The 23,004-nt window shown below is 44.6% G+C and overlaps 1 protein-coding gene across 1 annotated transcript in view; it reads left to right on the top strand.

The window, feature by feature from the left end:
- The window catches only part of CCR6 (C-C motif chemokine receptor 6), a 48,571-nt gene that overhangs the window by 22,431 nt on the left and 3,136 nt on the right, over positions 1-23,004 (top strand). The window contains exon 2 of the mRNA XM_075594778.1: positions 6,966-7,093. The gene's annotated coding sequence lies outside the window, so the exon portion shown is untranslated. The remainder of the gene's footprint in view (positions 1-6,965; positions 7,094-23,004) is intronic.

The raw sequence follows: 23,004 nt of genomic DNA on the forward strand, positions 1-23,004 counted from the left end.
ATGTTAAACCATAGAATTCAAAGAAGGTGTACTTTTGTAAGGGATCGGGGGACACGCCTTACAGAGGGTCCCCGTCACCCCGGCTCCCAGTACTGCCGCTTGTCCCAGGCCCCCTCCCCGTCAGCTCCTTACCCGCCCCAGTCGGACGCCATGCCGCTCCTCCGCGGCACACGCTGCCTCCGCCCACACGCTGCAGGGGCGCGCGCGCGGGAGTGTTACAGGGCGCGCGCGCGTACCCGTCCTCTTCTACACTCCTCCTGCAGCCTTGGCTCCACCTCCCAGTAGCTGGAGGCTATTCCCACTAGGGAACACCACACCAGGCATCCTAACCTATCCCTGGGACCGCTCAGTCAAGCCCCCGCTCCGCCTCTTGCTCCCATTGGTTCTCCGGCATTTATAGTTCCTGTCTGCTCTCTCCTTCCTCGCTCTGCATAGTTTTCCTGTGGCTCTTGTTGTACGGAGGTCTATGCCTGGCTCTCTTTTGTATTGTAGCTCTCGCTCAAGTCCCTGCCCTCGTTTGATACCCTTGGATTTGATCTCGGCTCTCGTTAGACTTCGTGTACCTTGCTACTCCCTGGACTTGGCTTTGGACCTCACTATGCTACTCTCTCCTGCCCCTGACCTACGGCTTTCGGATCTTTACCCTCGGACCTCTGGCACCCCGGACATGGCAAGTATCAGGCTAACCCTTTCTCACCAGGCCCGGCAACGCATCATACCACACTCCGGGCACCCCCTCACTGCTGTGGGTGCATGTTATACCCTTACCCACCTCAGTATTTGGGACTGGCCAGGTCTGCGGGCAGTCAAGTGTTACATTATGCAGAGCCCACCAAATGCAGACCCCCCTGAGGTGGGTCAAGGTGTGTCCATGGATCACTGGCAATTCCTGAGCGATCAAGTCACGGCCGTGGCACAGCAGCTTTCAAACCTTTCCCTGTGGGACCCGACAGCTGCACCGTCCCCTCCTGCCCCAGTACCTATGGGCGTCTCCGAGCCACGTATCCCACCACCCAACCAGTATGCCGGAGACCCCCTTACTTGCCGGGGATTCTTGAACCAATGTGACATCCAGTTCGAGATGTTCCCGTCTTGGTTTCCCACAGATCTCTCTAAGGTGGCCTATATCTACGCCCTGCTGATGGGCGATGCTCTCGCTCCCGCTTGGGCTTCGCCTCTCTGGGAACACAGATCTGAGATAACGCAGGATTACCCCAGATTTTGGCGAGAGTTCCAGCAGGTCTTTGATACGCTAGCGCGTAGGGAAACTGCAGCTTCTTCCTTGTTTCATCTCTCCCAGGGTCGCAGGTCGGCTGCAAGATATGCGGTGGAGTTCCGCACAATCGCTGCGGAGACTCGGTGGAATGATGAAGCCCTTTCCACGGAATACTGACAGGGATTGTCCGAATCCCTCAAGGACGATCTGGCAGCTCACGCTCGTCCCTCATCTTTAGAGGATCTCATTACCCTCAGCATCCGGATGGACCAGCGCATTCAAGAGAGACGCCAGGAGCGCCAGCGTCCCCGATTTATCTCGCCCACGCCTACTTCTTTTTGGTAGTCAACAGCTCCGAACCGCTGAAAGAACACGTCACCGAAATGAGGGCCTCTGCTTCTACTGTGGTTCCCCGGACCACCAAGTACGTCACTGCCGCCTGAGACCGGGAAACGAGAACGCCCAGTAAAGGTTGAGGCTCTTTTACTGGGTATCATCTCTCCTTGCCCCTCTCCTCCCAAAGAGCTCCCGAAGAGTATTCTTTTGCCTATAACCCTCGAGGGTCCCAATGTCCGGGTAGCGGTGGCAGCATTCATCGACTCCGGGTCTGGTGGCAACTTCCTGGATCACAACTATGCCTGCAACAACCAAATTCCGTTAGTCAAGAAGAAGTCACCCATTGGCCTTGAGGCCATTGACGGCCGACCTCTCCAACCAGCATTCATTATATGGGAATCTGTTCCCCTCACACTCACCACTGCGGACGGTCACATTGAGGTCATCATCTTCGATGTCTTCCACTCACCTACAGACCAGGTCATTTTGGGATTGCCGTGGCTCCAGCTTCACAACCCGCGTGTCGATTGGATGGACGAATTGCAGATCCAGTGGGGTCCTACCATGAAGGAGGCTGTCATACACTCCGTTACCGTGCTCGCTGACCTTGACACTTCGTTACCACCTCTCACCACCCTTCCTGAAGTATACCGTGATTTTTTGTATGTCTTCAACAAGACCCAGGCTGAGGTCTTACCGCCTCATCGTTCGTATGACTGCCCCATAGAATTAATTCCTGGAGCCACACTCCCTAAGTCTAAATCATATCCCCTCTCCGTGCCCGAGACCGAGGCTATGACGACTTACATAGATATTTATACATATATATTTAGGCACTATACCGTGTATGAATTTCACTGGATGTGCACTGAGCTCTGTCTGTGTTTTATGTTCTGTCTCTGGATAAAAATATATTATGCCATGCTCAGTAGCACTCCTCTGTGACACTCATATGCTTATATATATGTTGTGGTTATTTTGGGGGTTCAATAGGAGCTTGTTAGGTGTCCAGTATGTTTTACAATTCTTGTTCAGCTAGTCTTAGCTGATTGGAGGGTGGCAACCTCCTACCTAATTGAAGCTTACCCCCTCCCTCATTTAAATGGTTAAAAGCTCACTCCATAGCATCTCCCACTCAGGGGAACTTGCTTGCTTGCAGTTTGGTTGTGACAAATCTAATATAGAGTGCTTTTCCTGGTAATGTACAAGTTATTAAAAGCTTCAATCAGACTTAGAACTTTGCAACTAATATTGACAGATTTATTATAAATCATTCTTCCTGGTATTGCACAGGTTATTAAGAATTTATATTAGTGTTAGGGACCCCTGGAATTGGGGTCTGCCGTGCAGTGGCTCAGGGGCTTACAACAATTTTGGCCAAAAATGTTAAACTAAAAGACCATTTTATTTAATAGATATTTATACAAATATATTTAGGCACTGTACCGTGTATGAATTTCACTGGATGTGCACTGAGCTCTGTCTGTGTTTTATGTTCTGTCTCTGGATAAAAATATGACGACTTACAGCCAGGAGAATCTCAAGAGAGGTTTTATTCGGAACTCCACTTCCCCGGCCGGAGCAGGATTCTTCTTCGTGAAGAAGAAGGATGGCTCCTTAAGACCATGTATCGATTTTTGTGGGCTTAACAAGATCACAGTTAAAAACCGGTACCCCCTTCCTCTAATTTCTGAACTCTTTGACCGGCTCCAAGGAGCCTCTGTATTCCACTCTAGAGTGGAAGAGAAGGAGGAGGAGGCAATCCGTTCCCGGTTGATCGTGACGTCAAACGCCGACTCCAGTCAAGCTGCACGAGAACCCCAGCGGCCACTTGTGGGGACCGTCAGAGACTGCCAGAGACGGAGGAGATGCACACCAGACAGCATTGGCTGTAAAGATACCCTTATGTGCCCTGAGTGGCAGTACAGAGTGTGAGTACGCCCTCAGGGGGGCTTTTTTTATGTGTCATTTATTAAAGGTGTTTTATATTACTACACCATCAGCCCCTTCTTTGTCTCCTTCCCCCCCCCTTCCCGTTTTTCTTCCCCACCAGCTCCAGCTTGGCTACCAGGCAGTTCATCATCTGAAGCTGCTTCAGAACACCATTGGTCAATCTAGGACACACTCCCTCATCCCTTGCGTTTTCTTTCCTCTAAAAATATCAAGCTTAAAACTCCTTCTGAGAAACTGGTGCTCAGATTCTTGGGTCCTTTCAAGGTCCTCAAACGAATCAACCCGGTAGCGTATCGGCTTTTGCTACCTTCCACCATGAGGATATCCTCAGTGTTCCACGTTTCCCCCCTGAAACCCTTCTTCCAGAATGTACATTTTCCGGACCGTACTCATAGACCCAACTCCGTCGTGATACAGGGGCAACAAGAATTTGAAGTCCAGTCCATTCTCGATTCACGACTTTCCAGGGGCAAACTTCAATTCCTCATTCATTGGAAGGGATATGGTCTGGAGGAATGTTCTTGGGTACCTTGTCATCACATTCACGCCCCAGTTCTACTTAAACAATTTCGTCGTAAATTTCCTCACAATCTTAGGAGGATCGTCCGGAGTCCGATCCTCAAGAGGGGGGTACTGTAAGGCATCGGGGGCCATGCGCCTGTCAGCAGGTCCCCGTCACCCCAGCTCCCAGTACTGCCGCTCGTCCCAGGCCCCCTCACTGTCAGCTCCATACCAGCCTCGGTCGGATGCCACGCTGCTCCTCCACGGCACACGCTGCCTCCGCCCACATGCTGCAGGGGCGCGCGCGCGGGAGTGTTACAGGGCGCGCGCGCGTACCCGTCCTCTTCTACACTCCTCCTGCAGCCTTGGCTCCACCTCCCAGCAGCTGGAGGCTATTCCCACTAGGGAACACCACACCAGGCATCCTAACCTATCCCTGGGACCGCTCAGTCAAGCCCCCGCTCTGCCTCTTGCTCCCATTGGTTCTCCGGCATTTATAGTTCCTGTATGCCCTCTCCTTCCTCGCTCTGCATCGTTTTCCTGTGGCTCTTGTTGTACGGAGGTCTATGCCTGGCTCTCTTTTGTATTGCAGCTCTCGCTCCAGTCCCTGCCCTCGTTTGATACCCTTGGATTTGATCTCGGCTCTCGTTAGACTTCGTGTACCTCGCTACTCTCTGGACTCGGCTTTGGACCTCACTACACTGCTCTCTCCTGCCCCTGACCAACAGCTTTCGAATCTTTACCCTCGGACCTCTGGCACCCCGGACACGGCAAGTATCAGGCTAACCCTTTCTCACCAGGCCCGGCAACGCATCATACCACACTCCGGGCATGCCCTCACTGCTGTGGGTGCATGTTATACCCTTACTCACCTCAGTATTGGGGACTGGCCAGGTCTGCGGGCAGTCAAGCGTTACAACATTCTTTTTCACACCACTGTATAAAAAATACAGTGCTTAGATTACAGAAAAAGGATTACAAGTAAATAAAGTTACAATAAAAGTAGAGCAGTTTATTAAAATAACAGGATAAAACATAAATCCCTATACAGTACAGTACGTTACCATATGTCATAGGGTTTCCCCCAGACGGCTCACTCGCGTAGAAAAATGAAAATTCATGTGTTTGATCTCAAACACACCTCTGTTGAATTCTGATCCAAGACCTATATAGCATTTTTCTCTTATTGAAACATAATCCCACCGCTGTCGTGAATCAGCCGCTAGGTTGACAATTTTAAAACCTAGAAAAAAAACCCTCCTCTTTACGTTTAAAAAGGTGTCTAGTTACAGTATATGAAAGAGCTCATAACTTTATGGCCGATAGTTAGACACACGAGTCACATCAATAGGTTCAGATGATTATTATGGATGTAATAAAACTAATTTTGACCGACTTGCTCCTAAATTTGAGTGACAAATGAATACCTGTCCCTAGTCACGTGCTAGAAATCAATTGTTGTATTATTGTATTCGTCTGCTTGGAATGATTACAAATCTCTAATTCATACTTGTATGAATTACTGTCAGGTCCATCATTTCTTAATTTTAATAAAGTCCTCCAATAAGTGGTGACCTTGATGTCACCCCTCTCTGGGATGCACAGGGGTATCTCAGGAATGCTATGGAAGTACCTCTAAAAGTGTCCTGTTTACTTGGATGTCAGAGAGGTCATAAATTACTCCCCTCTCTGGAAAAACATATGACCTTATCTGCAGATTCTATCAGTCCTAAAACTAGGCATGGCCAAGAGTTTAACAGGCCATACAACATTTATTTGTAATTTAAAAATAACCCACATTAACCTCTGAAGCACAAGATTGATTAAAATATCTAATATCTCATGATATTATCATGACAGTAGGTAAAAGAAATGTAAGTACGCATAAGAAAGGTAACTACTCATACTCATTTTTGCCCTTCTGCAGTTTTGGGGATAGCCTTTAAGTTTCAGTCCAAAGTAAAGCTCACTACATATAATAGGTATAATATGTTTGTACGTAGAACAATTGTGGTTTTAAATTTACAGCCAATTTTGGATGATCTATAGGACAAAGGAGTTGTGTGTATATGTTGTTACAGAGCCAGAGTAATGACTGAAATAAAATTTAATGACTATCATATAATACAAAACAATGAAATATTTCAATGTTTTAGATGTGGAATCCCCACTTGCTTTACAATTTTGCATGTTGTTTTTTTTTCTCTTTTGATCATGGATTCTTAGATCATATTTAATCATTTTTTATTTTGGAGAAGTTAAGGTGCAGAACAATTTTGCAACACTCACCATTATGAGTTTTAAATAAATATTTAATTGTTTAGACTTGATCATTGCCACATTGAAATTGCTGCAGAATCCTTTAATCGTTTACCCTCTTACAGTATTTAATACAGTGAACAATTGAGCAAATTCAATTCATGTGAATGAGTGTATGATCATTGACTGTGTTATACAGTATAATCTACAATCTATGTGTTATATAATCAACAATATTTGGTGTTGCATTGTTCAGAGCTGTGAAATAAACATTATTGATGTTATAGTCAGTTCTGCATGGTTGAATAATTTCAGGTGACACTGTGTACTCATTTACATGTCATTTCCCAGATGCCCTGGCTGCAGTGGAAGCATTGTATGCTACTGTAAGAGATAATGCCGGAAAGCAGACCTGTCTGAGAAATGTGAATGTGCTCACAAGTGAAATTTTTATTTACTGTACAGTGTACGGTGGAGGGTTTTTGTCACTTTGTTACCCACCATAACTTATGTACTGTGGGGTTGGAATATATGATGCCGTATAATACCTTTGAAGAAGTTAGTAGAGTCTATGTAGACTAAATGATGAAGCTTTTGAAAAAAAAAATATATACATATATAATAGTTGCAAATCTAAAGAAAACAATGTTTAATGCGGGCATTTGTGCTATTGACTACTTGACATAACTTTTTTTTGTAGTTCTAGAATATACGAGTCACAGAATACCGAAGAACTTGTATGACAGCTTGAATTGAGCTCGCTTAAGACATCAGTGCATATTGGGTCCAAGCCCGAAAGATCCTGGAACTATTGCTGAATCGACACTGGTAAAAAAAAATCCCTGTTATACCTTAGTTAATTGTAAGCATTACTGTTGTACAATGCTAATGTAACTGTAACTGGATAATGAGGACAATATAACATGTAGCAATTAAATATATAAAAGAGAAGAGGAACTATAATGCCTGTTGTTACGGTAGACCAGGTTTTACCAACACATTAATACCGGGATTCTGGATTGAGCACGACAAGGCGGGCAAAATAAATTGTAATTAATTTTTTTTCAGACAAACACACACATCTTCACAATTACACTGGATAAAACACTGGGATGGGGAAACAAAATCAAATGTCCACGGAACGAATGACTTATCAACAAAGTCTCTGGACACCCCTGCATGCAGGCAAGTGGGTGCGCGATTTGAGCCGTGCGACAATCCTTGGCTAGGGGCGCAACTTGCCACCCCTATATCTCCGCCGAAAGGAATATTTTCGTAAAGTCCTTACAAGATTCGTTCGGGAATCCCCAGGCAAACGAATTCTGGAAGAGGGGTGTACACTACCGACACACTTTATTGAAGTGTGGTCGGTACCGCAAGCCGGGAAATCTCCCGGCTTGCTAGTGGCCGCCCCTCGGCGTGCCGCGCGTCATAGACGCGCGGTCACGCGTCATCGGGAGCGTGCGCCCCCTGCACGCGTGTCCAGGGGCTCCCCGAGGGAGCCCTGGTGTCCCGCGATCGCGGGACAGCGGCAGGGGGTTCCGGGGGACCCGGCGGACCCGGCAGCGGTAGGGAGAGCGCCCCGATCGGAGGGCGCTCTTCCGCTGCTTCGGCGCGCGCCCGTCACACTCGGGCGCGCGCCAGGCTACTGCTGCGGCACAGAACGGGCAAATGCTCGAATAAACTGTGCCGCAGCAGTAATTCTTCATTACGGTGTAGTTGACCTCTCACACTCCGGAACCGCTGACGCTGTACTTGGATGTTTCCTGGTTGATCTTATATGAATCTGACTAGGATGGGGCTGCAGGCATTGTTATAGGGTTAAGAGCCCTATCCTTAACATACACAGCCAATCCTGCCGTGGGAACAACTTTTCCTACCTATCCCCGACTTGCCAGGTGTTCCTAGAATGGGCAGAAGTTGCTTCCCGGTCTGCTAAGAGCATGCGCCAACCTGACACCTAAGCTGCTTAGCATACCGGGCCCAACCTCTTACCTGGTGACAGTAAATCTGGGGTTTGCCTACCAAGTGTGAAGCGCCCATACTTCGCACCGGTATCTGATACTTGGCAATAATCCGGCCACCCTAACACCTAGGGTCTCTGAGGCTTATCAACTCCGGACTTCTCTAGACACTGGGGCACCAATTTAGCAGGGTGCCCTTTGAAGTACGGAGATGAAAAATCCCTCAGCTCATTCATCCATAACATATGGGCATGTTAATGGATTCATTGCCGGGCTGACAGCAAAGGGTTCCTGCCTTTACATTTAAAACACCATTGGAATAAATTTTATTTTTATATGTAGGTTCTGTACAGCATGTGCAACAAATATGAAACCAATATGTATGTTCATGGTATATTTTTAACTACAGACGAGGCCACGACTATCCTAAAGCTTGCTTTAAACTAGCCGGGTTACATTCTGGGTATGTGCTGTGTATGTGCTGGGCTAGTTTGAGGCAAGTTTGAGGCATTTCTGCATTGAGTAACGACCCATAGGATTAACACAGATGGGGTCCCTGGCAGTCTCATTCAGTTAGAATGGGACTGCCAGGGACCATCGCTGTTAATCTGATGGGCCATTAATCAATGCAGAAATGCTGGGGCTAGTTTAAGGCACGTTTAAGGCATGTATTCAGGCTGTTCCTGGGTCTTTTTGGTGATTGCCACTGGTTTGTTTTAGAATAGTCGTGGCCTCATCTGTAGCTGCACTCCAAAAATTAGAGTGCTAGCTCTTTCTTAGCGCATGTTATCCACTTAATTGAATGGGCTCTGTGATGTGGGTTGCGATTTGACCTATAATCGTTCTGGGTTACAAGCCGGCATACAAGGTATCCGTGCTGGCTTTGATCGGTAACCGCAGACGCACTTCACCAATTCACATTAAGTGGATAACAAGACGGCTGGATACATTGCAGCACTCAGGTACTTCAGCTAGACCACAGACCACTTATTCAATTGACTTTGCGGTTTCGACGTCTGTGGTCTAGGAAATACACATCTTCAATGCAGCCACTTACTCGCAGGCACACTTATGCAATTAGTGCTTGGCACAGCGCTAGAAGCTCCTCCTTGTGTTGCGAATACAGTTTGCACATTTCTCATTCATTCATAATACTGCAGCTACAGTAACTTCTGGGGCTGCAAAACAGGGACAATATAGATAGTATAGGGGAAAACATGGCATTATGGTGAACATACAATTTAACCCCTTCAGTCCCAACAAGGTTTAGGGTTAACCAGCCGGGCATAATACCTTTATTATTGGCCTGGTTAACCCTTTCACTGTCACACATGTGTCTATACTTTTTCTCCAATACCTTTGATTTTTGTTGCCATTTACAGTTTACTAGGTTGCTCTTGTAATGCAAATGCAGCCAGATAACATGTTGCATGTTATTAGGCTGCCTTGGTGAACTGTTTATAACTTTACTTACAGTGTAGTATTTAATCCCCTTGCCTTGTATTGGGTCACATTTTCCTTAAATGCCATTCCACTAAACAGTGGAACATATTCTATAGTAAAAGAAAAGGAACGGTGCACTTTAGAAATTTGGATCCTCAAATTGTTGAAGGTTAAGTATTGTCAAGCTAATTTGGAAATGACTCACTATAAATATATCACCTTATTGCCATGTCAGTTAGGGAAACACAAATATTAACAATAGGAAAGATCGTGCAAACTGGAGGACTTCAATTACTTTTAAATCCCCAGCCAAAAATTTTTGGGAGTAAAACACAGGGATGCTTAGAAATGCTGAAGCAGATGCACCCTGAGTTTAACTTGCCAAAAAGAGGATTCACATAAGGTTGGAATACCTAAAATGAAGAAATGGCCTTCGAAGAGGAGGTTGCATCCATGGACAGATTCAGCATCCATCCATGCATCAGCCCAATTTTAAATATTATATGTGTAGCGCACGTTCCCCCACCCCTTGGGTGATAAGGCGACTACTGTGCGTGTGGTGCAATACCTGTGGCTCACAGGAGTCTGAGCCTCCGCTGCTGGGAGCATGGAGTGTGTGTAATAAATATGCTAACAGCGCCTCCACCTGGGAAGGATCCTCACACAGTGGGATAGCCTCTCCCAAGACAATACAGTCAGTAATTGCACACAAGGTATATGTAACAGTATTTACTGGACAGTAACGTATAATAACAAATATGCAACATAACATAACACACAAAGTATAAAGAGCACCTAACCCAAACCCCCAGTGAATGTCCCAACAGTACCTTGGGTGCTAGGCACCAATACCTTGATGTCCCTTTCCTCAGTGTCCAGCCCACCCAACGTGTAAGGAGTAGCGCTCTCCAGTTAACTGTTGGTGCACTTGTTGGGAGTGGTACCTGCCGGGTGCGTCCACAGCCGGGCGCGCTGTGTCCTGCGATGGGGTCTACGGACCCAACGGTAGTTGATGACTCTTGTGCGTCCGTCCTCGCAGGGGAAATTCTTCACGTGAGGTGATAGGGTCCCAGTTCACCAAGGGACAAGATGCTGCTGCGTCTTGGCTGTACAGTATCCTGTACCTTTAATGATTGTACAGGGCCGTGTCCCTATTTATGGCTGGTCCCTGCAGTAACACAAGCAGAGGTGAGTACGGGACTAGCTGGGATATAATGGGGAAGCTCTGGTCCAGTGCAGGAGTCACAGACCTTGCACATACAACCCATCCTTTTCCTGATTTTCTCTCTCACTCAATCCTAACTCACTAACTCACTAATTTACTAACTTACTAACTTACCAACTCACTAACTCACTAACTCCTAAGTTACTAACTCCTAAGTTACTAACTTATTCCTAAATTTCTAATTTATTCCTAAATTACTAACTTACTCCTAAATTACTAACTTACTCCTAAATTACTAACTTACTCCTAATACACTTCTCACTCACTAACTAACTCACTCACTCACTCACTCACTGTCTCTCCCTCAACTGCCCTAACTGTCCATCTCCTACAACTGCCTAAACTGTCCTTACAACTGTCCTAACTGTCTCTCTCCTACCACTTCCAGCGTGAGCTCCCTATTCTATCAATGTAGCTGCCCCCTAAGGCTTATGGGACTTGTAGTCCCTGCGCGGAGCCTTCCCTCAATGGCCGCCTCAACCAGAGCTCACTGTGCATGCGTGAGCCGTCGGCATACGCGCGTGCATACGTGCGTGCATACCCAAGATGGCGGCTCCCTGCAAATAGAGCCGCCGGGGATCTCTGGCGACCCGGTCGCCTTGCCCGACCGATCGCGATGCCGGCAATTACTCCCCACAGCTACCGCACCTGTCCACACCTCCCCGCAACCACCCGCGCACGCGCCGGACGTACCCAACACCGCCGTGTATATAAAGGCTTGTGGGGAACCAAGGGATCAGAGGGGACCCGGGCTACATCACCAGAGGTGACCAGGGCTACATATGTTTTAACCATTAACCATCCAAACTGCAAAGCATATACCACAGTGTTGCAGGGTACATGCAACTACACACGCGTGTTTCTTGACAAGGCTTATTTATTTAGCCTTAAAAGATATACAGCACACAAAACAAAAATAGCTTTTCATCAGCAAACAAAAGAAAAATGGCTTTTTATTCAGCAGGCAAAACAAAACAGTTTCTCTTTAGCAGAGAGTGTAAAAATAAGGCAGCTACTCTTTTCTATGCAGGAGACAGACAGTTCATAAACCATGTACTTTGCTAACAGACCTTGTATCAGTAATCTCTTCAGTAGCTTACTCCTCTCTCCTCAACAGCCAGCCCCCATGTGTCTACAGCCTGGGGTTTGTAACACACCTTGATTAGGCAGCTGGGATCCAACTAATTGTCCTGAGGTTCCCAGCTGAAGTTAACCTAGTCACTGCTGCATTGCAGGCTAAACATATGTCTGACAGGCATATAACTGGTGGCTTTTATTTACCCTGTCACATTCCTCCCCTGTTAGTGTGTGGCTGGGGCTACGCATGGCTGAAGCCCGACCATCCACCCCTTCTCTAGAAAAAAAATCAGCATTTGCGTTCTCTTTTCCCGGCCTGTGCTGAATCTCAAATGAGAAGGGTTGGAGGGCCATATACCACCTAGTTAACATAGCATTGGAATCTTTCATACTATTTAACCACTTCAGTGGAGCATGGTCAGTCACCAGAGTAAAATGGACTCCTGCCAGGTAATGCCTCAAAGCCTCGATTGCCCACTTTACTGCGAGGCACTCCTTCTCAATCACTGAGTAGTTTTTTTCCCTTGGGAACAATTTCCTACTCAGGAAAAGGATACGGTGTTCAACTCTCTCAAACTGTTGTGACAACACTGCCCCTAGCCCTATCTCTAATGCATCTGTTTGCACTACAAAAGGGCTGTTGAAGTCCAGGCTTCTAAGGACGGGACCCTCTGATAGACACCTTTTTATGTCCTCCAAGTCTCTCTGACAATCCCTTGACCATACCACTTGTGTAGGGGCACACTTTTTTGTGAGGTCCGTTAAAGGGGCTGCCACTTCTGAATAGTTGGGGATGAACCGCCGGTAGTACCCTGCTAAACCCAGCAGCGAGCGTACCTATGTTTTTGTTTGGGGGGTCGGAACTTCTTTCAGGGCAACTACCTTGTCGGCTAGTGGCCTTACTTTTCTACCTCCCACTGCATAGCCTAAGTATTTGGTTTCCGCCTTACCCAAGGCACATTTCTTAGGGTTGGCTGTGAGCCCTGCCTCTCTTAGAGGTTTGTGGACCGCTTTCAGCCTATTTAGATGGGCCCGCCAGTGTTTACTATAAATGACAATGTCATCTAGGTAGGCTGCGGCATGAGTCCTATGGGGTCTCAGCACCTTATCCATGAGTCTCTGAAATGTGGCTGGGGCTCCATGCAGTCCAAATGGCATTGTCACAAACTGGTATAAACCCATGGGAGTGGCAAAGGCTGTTTTGCACTTGGACTTCTCCTCTAAGGGTATTTGCCAGTATCCTTTTGTCAAGTGCAGCGTGGATATATATTCCGCGTTACCAAGGGCGTCAATTAATTCGTCCACCCTTTGCATCGGATATGCATCAAACTTGGATACCGCATTGACCTTGCGGAGGTCCACACAAAATCTTACCTTCCCATCGGGTTTAGGGACCATAACTAGTGGACTACACCACTCACTGCATGATTCCTCAATCACTCCTAAGTGTAACATTTCTTGTACCTCCTTCTCTACCAGAGCCCTACGACTTTCAGGCAACCTATAAGGATGGGAACGTACTTTTACCCTAGGTGCTGTCTCGATCGCATGTGAAATTAAGTTAGTTTGCCCTGGTAAATCAGAAAAACATCATGGAATTGTGTAATTATTGCTGACAAGTCCCCTTTTTGTTCAGAGGACAACTGTTTACCCATTGGGATTTTATCGTCACTCACGATGTTCTCCCATGGAGGCTGAGGACCCAAGTCCGTTTCCTCCTCCACCGGGTGGATGATTAGAGACCGCTGCATCTTACAGGGTTTCAGCAAGTTCACATGGTAAATTTGTTTACCCTTCCTGGACCCTGGTTGAGCGATCTCATGATCCACATCACCCAAACGGCGGAGTACTTCGAATGGGCCCTGCCATTTGGCCAGGAGTTTACTCTCGCAACTGGGTAACAATAACATCACCTGGTCTCCCGGGAGAAACACTCTCATGTGAGCATTCTGATTATAATGTCTCTCCTGACTGTCCTGGGCTGATCTAAGATTCTCCCTAGCAAAATGGCCGACCACATCTAGGCGCTTCCTAAGGTCTAGTAGATATTGCAGGGTATTCTTAGAAGGGGACCGCTGTTCCTCCCAGGACTCCTTTAGGAGGTCTAGGATACCCCGGGGTTGGCGGCAATAGAGCAGTTCAAATGGAGAGAATCCCGTGGAGGCCTGGGGAACTTCCCGCACTGCAAACAGCAGAAAAGGGAGAAGTTCATCCCAGGCTCTCTTCTCTGAATCTACAAATTTCCTCAGCATCCCTTTTAGAGTTCAGTTAAATCTTTCCACCAATCCGTCAGTCTGTGGATGGTAGACCGATGTCTGAACAGACTTGACCTCTAGTAACTTTAAGACATCCTGCATCAGTTTAGCCATAAAATTTGTACCTTGGTCTGTCAACATAACCTGGGGAAGTCCAACCCGTGAGAACAGTTCCAACAACTTGTTGGCTACTTGCTTCGCCGTTGCTGTTCTCAGGGGGAAGGCCTCAGGATATCTTGTTGCATAATCAACTATTACAAGGATAAACCTATGTCCTTTCGCAGAAGGTTCTAGAGGTCCTACCAAGTCTACCCCAATCCTCTCAAAGGGAACTGACACCAAGGGTAGAGGAACCAAAGGGGCTGGTTTTTGTCCTTTTGGACTAGTTAGCTGGCACTCCGGACATGCTGCACATAGCTTAGCAATATCACTATGCATCCCTGGCCAATAGAATCGGGATGAAATATGGTCCAATGTTTTATCCCTGCCCAGGTGACCACCCCAAGGGACAGTATGGGCTAGAGTGAACACAGATTTAACAAACGCCTTGGGAACCAATATCTGTCTGGTGACCTCCCCTGTTTGTGTCTGCCTATTCACCCTATACAGGATATAATTTGATAGCTCAAAATGGGGGAATTCTATCACCCCCTGTGCATTTAAAATTTGCTCATCAATTTTTACCACCTTGTCATACTGTCTAGCAAGGACTGGGTCTTCCCTTTGCCTCTGGCGAAAATCAGGGAGGTATAGGTCTGGTAAATCTCCAGGGTCCATATCCCCCTCCTTCTGGCCATCCCCTGTCATCACTTGTGACTTCTGGCTATAAGAATGGTCACCTTGAGACCCAGATTTCTGCAACCAGTCCAGTTTGTCAGAGCATTTTTGCTTCCGAGTCTTTTGAACCCGGTGTCTACTGGGAAAAAGGTCTGCCGAGAAGGGGAACAGTTTGCCAGGGTTCTCCTGAGCCATAGAATGAGACTCCTCGTGAGAGACTAGAGCCATTAGGTCCGAAAAGAAAGGCCAGTCCCGGCCGAGCACAATGGGGGCAGGGAGCCAAGGAGTGACTCCTACTTCGAGGTAAGCCTCCTGACCATTTACCTGTAGCCGGATTTTGGCCGTCGGATAGCGTTTTACATCACCGTGTATACATTCTATACTCCATGGGGAGTCAAAAGAATACACGTTAGGTGGTAACAGTTCCTGGAGGACCAGTGTTTTCCCAGAGCCCGAATCTACCAGGGCCTGGACGTTTTTTCCCCCAATCAGGGCTGGAAATAGCCAGGGCTTGTAATTTTCTCCAGTGAAGGCCGAGGCGACGGTCCTGCTAAATGAACAATCCATCAGTGGACAGTCCACATACCGGTGGCCTTGTTCTCTGCAGGCGGAACATGGAGAGGGTTCCCTCGCAGGAGGGGGCTGTGGATAGTGCTCCGCTGGACCGGATACTGGAGACCAGGCATCTGGTGGGTCCTGTGGGCGACGTCCTTGGAAATTCCTCTCATTTTGCGATGAGCCGACATCAGGAAGGCGATGAGGGTCTCGGCGGGGACCAGCATTTGGACTCCGTCCTTGCTGGAATGACTGCTCCTTCCGTTGGACTTGGCGGTTGCGTATGGACGGGCCGTAGGTTCCCCGTTGATCCGACCTCCCTCTTTGGGCGTCGGCAAGTGTCGGTGGAGTCGGGTCCAGGACACTCGCCTGCTGCTCAGCCCCAAGGAAGTTCTCCACGAGTCGGACCGCCAAAGCTAGGGTTTCAGCAGCGTGGCGTTTCACCCACGAGCGTGCGGAGGGGGGTATTATTTGTAGAAATTGTTCCAAAACCACCTGCTCAAGAATTGCCTCCTTAGTGCACTCCTCGGGTTGTATCCAGCGCATACACAAATCCAATAACCGCTGAGCGAGGACCCGGGGTCTCATCTTAGCGGTGTACTTCATGTTCCGGAACTGCTGCCGGTAGGTCTCTGGGGTCAGACCTAAGCGATCCAGTATGGCGGCTTTTACTTGTCGGTAGTCCATTGCCTGATCTGCTGGGAGGCCTGATATGAGGCCTGGGCTTCTCCTATGAGGAGCGGGGCCAAAGCAGTTGCCCAGCGATCTGTAGCCCAGCCCTGAGCTTCCGCAACTCTTTCAAATGTCAGTAAATAAGCCTCTGGATCCTCGTTCGGAGCCATTTTCCTCAGGAGTATCGGGGGTCTGCTTGCAAGTTCTGGACTGGCAGACCCCTGGAATTGGGTCAGCAGCTTGGCAATCCGCTCATCCTGTGCTGCCTGTAGTCTTTAATCTCTCTCCGCTTGCACCGGGGCCTGTTCCTGCATTAACAGTCCCTGCTGTTTGGTCTGCTCCTGCATTACCAGTCCCTGCTGTCTGGTCTGCTCCTGCATTAACTGTCCCTGCTGTCTGGTCTGCTCGCACAGAAACTCTTTCAAAATTTGTTCCATTCTTGTGTGTGTGTGTGGCCCTTTAACTGCAGGAGCCTTTTGAAAATCCCAGGACTTCTGAACACCATATGTTGCAGGGTACATGCAACTACACAAGTGGGTTTCTTGACAAGGCGTATTTATTTAGGCTTAAAAGATATACAGCACACAGAACAAAAATAGCTTTTCATCAGCAAACAAAAGAAAACTGGCTTTTTCTTCAGCAGACAAAACAAAACAGTTTCTCTTTAGCAGACAGTGTAAAAATAAGGCAGCTACTCTTTTCTATGCAGGAGACAGACAGTTCATAAACCATGTACTTTGCTAACAGACCTTGTATCAGTAATCTCTTCAGTAGCTTACTCCTCTCTCCTCAACAGCCAGCCCCCATGTGTCTACAGCCTGGGGTTTTTAACACACCTTGATTAGGGAGCTGGGATCCATCTAATTGTCCTGAGGTTCCCAGCTGAAGTTAACCTAGTCACTGCTGCATTGCAGGCTAAACATATGTCTGCCAGTCATATAGCTGGTGGCTTTTATTTACCCTGTCACACACAGACATTTAGACAAACAGCAATCATTATTTTTTAGAAAAGAATGTATATATTGTATTATATTGTATGTCTTTATTTATAGAGCGCCATAAATATACATAGCGCTTCACAGTAGTAATACATGTTGTAATCATATAAATAACAAATAATTTAAATAACAGGTCATGGGAATAAGTGCTTCAGACATAAGAGTAACATTAAGGAAGAGGAGTCCCTGCTCCGAGGAGCTTACAATCTAATATATATATATGTGTGTGTGTGTGTGTGTGTATGTATATATATATAGACACTGTATGCATGTGTGTATGTGTATGTATATGTGTGTGTATATATATATATATATATATGTAGAGGTATCAGTACCGTGTTAGCCGAGCTTCAATAATCAAAAAATAAATAGATGATACCGTTCTGTGGCTAACGAAATGCTTTTATTTGTGCGAGCTTTCGAGATACACTGATCTCTTCTTCCGGCGATGTTACAATGAATGAAGCAAGCAAAAGCTATACTATAAAAAGTGTCTATTGGAATGTTATCTGTGCTGTCATACAGACAACCCCATAATCTCAAGAATATTATGGTGAGGAGTAAACTATTCAGCAGTACAACTGAATGCGGAACAAAACCATGCCAGGACCCAAGATGCAAAACCTGCGCAATGCTCTACACAGCGGACACAATACAAATACCACACAGGAATCGGGAATACAAAATCAGAGGAAGGTTCACCTGTTCCTCCAGCAATGTCGTGTACCTCATCATGTGCATGAAATGCCCAGGGGGCTGCTACTACATAGGTGAGACAGGGCAGGGGCTAAACAAGAGAATGAACCTGCACCGCCACAGCATCACACGCGGAACAAGAGAAAGTCCTGTTGGCGAACATTTCTCTGACTCTGGCCATAAGATGAACGATCTGAGGGTTGCCATACTCAAAGGTAATCTTAAAACACCGAAAGAGAGACGGTTGCATGAATACAAATTTATGCAACTGTTCGAGACACTTAGCAGTGGCCTAAACAGAGATCGAAATTTTATGAGTCATTACTGACACAAGTGAACTCTCTTCCCATGAGTGCTATATTCCATGTCTGTACATACTGTGCTATATATATGCACACACAGCTGTCTCTCACACATACTTATACTCCTTGTTTTTCCATTCCCATACACCAATAGGGACCACATAGTATCCACACACACTTTTAGTTATGCTACGAACTCTCACATTTCCACACCCACCCACACCATTTATATCCACTCCCACTCCACACACACCTTTTGTAAAGCACTGTATATACTGTGGGCTCTCCATTCATTTTTATTCACACTGATACACATACACACTCTTTCATCACTTGTTTTCAGGAACCTTTTGACACCTCCAGCCATAAAACACATCCACACCGGGGGAAGGACCAGCACAGATAACATTCCAATAGACACTGTTTATAGTATAGCTTTTGCTTGCTTCATTCATTGTAACATCGCCGGAAGAAGAGATCAGTGTATCTCGAAAGCTCGCACAAATAAAAGCATTTTGTTAGCCACAGAACGGTATCATCTATTTATTTTTTGATTATATATATATATATATATATATATATATATATATATATATATATATACACGTTTTAAGTTATGGTGGGGGGGAAAGGCAACAAGAAACCTCCACTAAATTGCATTTTTATTTGCAATATATATATATATATATATATATATATAAATAAAGAAAACAAGACAGAAGGCAACCCCATAGCGCAATATGAAATTTATTGGGGAAGGGATAGACAAGGGAATCAGGCACACACAAATAATCAAATTAAAACAAGCATTTATGCATATATATCACCACCAACAATATTGAAGAATACGGCTTCTTCAAATTTGAATCGCCCGTCACAAAGTAGGTAATGCCCCGATGTAGGTGGACCACTTCACAGCTACTGGCCAGGATGGTATTCTCGGCACGATCCAGATACGATCGTGTCGCAACTTGATGACATAATGTCGGGTGTCACGTGCTTCCTTACGCATTTCTTCACTATCCGTAACTTCTTCAGAGGGTTTATGGGTAGCGTCATACCCCAACAACTGAAGTACTCTCCTATTGTCAAGCTCATCTATATCTAGCCAATAAGGTTGCTTGACAACCATAGACCAATGGTCATTCCAATATTGAATAGCCAATGAGAGAGCTCTCAACCACTGTGTATGAGGCTAATCCCAGAAAATGAATGTATTTTAGATACGCACATATAAACAAATGCTAGAAAATAAGCAACATAAAAATACAACTTAAATTACATTTAATGCATACACTCAATCTGGAATTTAGTTGAGGAGTTGGAACGTGGGGGGGGATGACAATTAAGAATCATGTTGTAGTGAGGAAAAACCTAGCAACATACTGTAGCTGATGTTAAAAAAGCATTAAAACTTGATGTATAAATCAATATACCTGTGTAAAATTCCTAAAAATAAATGTATATAGAAAAATTTGTAAAGGGAAATTTAGGAAAAGTGGTAATAGAAATTAAATATATAAAAAGTACAAAATGTAAAAAATGTATAAAAAAATCTCTAAAAAATCTCAAAAAGGGCTCTGGACTGGATGAGAGCGAGGAAAGGTACAGAACTGACAAACAGTCACAGCAAGCCTAACTGATCTTAATAAAGGACAATTAGACTATTGTGCTAGTGTCAATACATTAGTTGAATCCACGAGGGGCCAAAGTGCCCAACTGTTAGATCCAAAAGGTTTCCCTTTTGCACAATGTCCCAAACCTATCACTCCTTAACATAAGGGGAGAGATTTGTTCGGGTCCAATGACGGTTAATGAACTAGGATACTTATTATGAACTTGTTTAAAGTGGCATGACACACTGTGTGCATTGTTGCCGTTAACAACATTACGCCTATGTTCCAAGGACCATGTACTCAGAGGTCTAATAGTTTGGCCCACATATTGTTGGCCACAACTACATGATAGCATATAGACAATATGAGTACTCAGGCAATTCATATTGGTCTTTATCTTAAAAGTTCCACCTTTCATATATGAGGTGAAACTAAATGTCTGAATAAAGTGTTTGCATGTAATGCATCGACCACGGCAACGGCCACATTAAAAATTGCCACATTTGGCAGTCGTTATTTTTGAAGCAGGAGTTTCCAGTGGAATTTTGTTAGGAGCCAGGGTGCCCTTGAGGCTCCTTGCTTTCCTATATAGGTCTGGAACCTTTTTAGGTAAAATTTGTCCTAGTTATGGGTCACAAAGCAATATCTTCCAGTGTTTGTTCAAAATTGACTGGGTTGCTTTATGGGACTGGTTAATGTAGTAATGAACATAGGGGCTGAATGTTCATTAATTCCTAATCTGTTTTTAGCAATTATACTGGACCTTGCTAATCATTTTTCTTTTGATTTACTTAATAAGGTCACACGATCCATTGCTAAAACTTTATTAAAGGACTCATCAATGCGTTGTTTGCTATAACCTTTATCTAAGAATTTATTTCCAAGAACTTCAGATTGTGACACAAAATCACACTCCCCTGTACAGTTCTCCTTTAAACAGTGGAACTGACCTGTGGGTACATTATTCAATCATTGTATATATATGGTGTATATATTTTTTGTGTACCCGATTAGGCAGTATCCATTTTGGGGTCTGACTTAACTACTTATATACAGTGTTGAGCAACATACTTTTTTGTGTGTTTGAGATATATATATACATATATATATATATACTACAGTATGTGCAAAAAGCATGAACATAGATAAAAATATACCTTAAAGCCATGGGAAAAACACAGGGAAGAGAAAAGAAAAAAATATTTAAACCAACTCATACCCTGATCAGCAAATACAATGATGAATACAAAAATCCTGCAGCATAGAGAAATGGAGTAACCATGGTCATAGCATATGAATAGATGGAGATAAAGTTAAGTACTGTTGCACAAAACATATGCTAGAAAAAGTTGCAAACATGCAAATTGACGGGAACCACGATAGACAGTATCACCACACAGCAGAGGGGATTATACTCAGCTGTCGCCAAATTGCACATGGGTACAGTCTTCTGTGGTAGAGTTATCTCTGTCTTTGAAAAATTCCAATAAAACTTGCTAAAACTTTATTAAAGGACTCATCAATGCGTTGTTTGCTATAACCTTTATCTAAGAATTTATTTCCAAGAACTTCAGATTCTGACACAAAATCACACTCCTGTGTACAGTTCTCCTTTAAACAGTGGAACTGACCTGTGGGTACATTATTCAATCATTGTGTATATATATATATATATATATATATATATATATATATATATATATATATATATATATATATATATATATATATACATATATATATATATATATACACATATATATATATATATATATATATATATATATATATATATATATGTGTGTATATATACATATATATATATATATATATATATATATATATATATATATATATATACATATATACATATATATATATATATACATATATATATATATATATATATATATATATATATATATATATATATATATATATATATATATATATATATATATATATATATATACACACAGTGGTGTGAAAAAGAAAGTACACCCTCGTTGAATTCTATGGTTTTACATATCAGGACATAATAACAATCATCTGTTCCTTATCAGATCTTAAAATTAGGTAAATACAACCTCAGATGAACAACAACACATGACAGATTACACCATGTCATGATTTATTTAACAAAAATAAAGTCAAAATGGAGAAGCCATGTGTGAAAAACTAAGTACACCTTAGGATTCAATAGCTTGTGGAACCACCTTTAGCAGCAATAACTTGAAGTAATCGTTTTCTGTATGACTTTATCAGTCTCTCACATCGTTGTGGAGGAATTTTGGCCCACTCTTCTTTACAACGTTGCTTCAGTTCATTGTGGTTTGCGGGCATTTGTTTATGCACAGCTCTCTCTAGGTCCCACCACAGCATTTCAGTCGGGTTGAGGTCTGGGCTGTAACTTGGCCATTGCAACACATTAATTATTTTATTTTTCAGCCATTCTGTTGTAGATTTGCTGGTGTGCTTGGGATCATTGTCCTGTTGCATGACCCAATTTCGGCCAAGCTTTAGCTGTCGGACAGATGGCCTCACATTTGACTCTAGAATACTTTGGTATATAGAGGAGTTCATGGTCGACTCAATGACTGAAAGGTTCCCAGGTCCTGTGGCTGCAAAACAAGCCCAAATCATCACCCCTCCACCACCGTGCTTGATAGTAGGTACAGGACAGGACAGTATGAGGTGTTTGTGCTGAGATGCTGTGTTTGGTTTTCGCCAAACGTGGCGCTGTGCATTATGGCCAAACATCTCCACTTTGGTCTCGCCTGTCCAAAGGACATTGTTCCACAAGTCTTGTGGTTTGTTCAGATGCAACTTTGCAAACCTTAGCAGTGCTGCCATTTTCTTTTTAGAGAGAAGTGGCTTTGTCCTGGGAACCCTTCCAAACAAACCATACTTGTTCAGTCTTTTTCTAATTGTACTGTCATGAACTTTAACATTTAACATGCTAACTGAGACCTGTAGAGTCTGAGATGTAACTCTTGGGTTTTTTGCAATTTCTCTGAGCATTGCACGGTTTGACCTTGGGGTGAATTTGCTGGGACGTCCACTCCTGGGAAGATTGGCAACTGTCTTGAATGTTTTCCACTTTTGAATAATCTTTCTCACTGTAGAATGATGGACTTTAAATTGTTTGGAAATGACATT

This window comes from Ascaphus truei, chromosome 4 (assembly GCF_040206685.1).
Source record: "Ascaphus truei isolate aAscTru1 chromosome 4, aAscTru1.hap1, whole genome shotgun sequence".
Classification (NCBI taxonomy): Eukaryota; Metazoa; Chordata; class Amphibia; order Anura; family Ascaphidae; genus Ascaphus; species Ascaphus truei.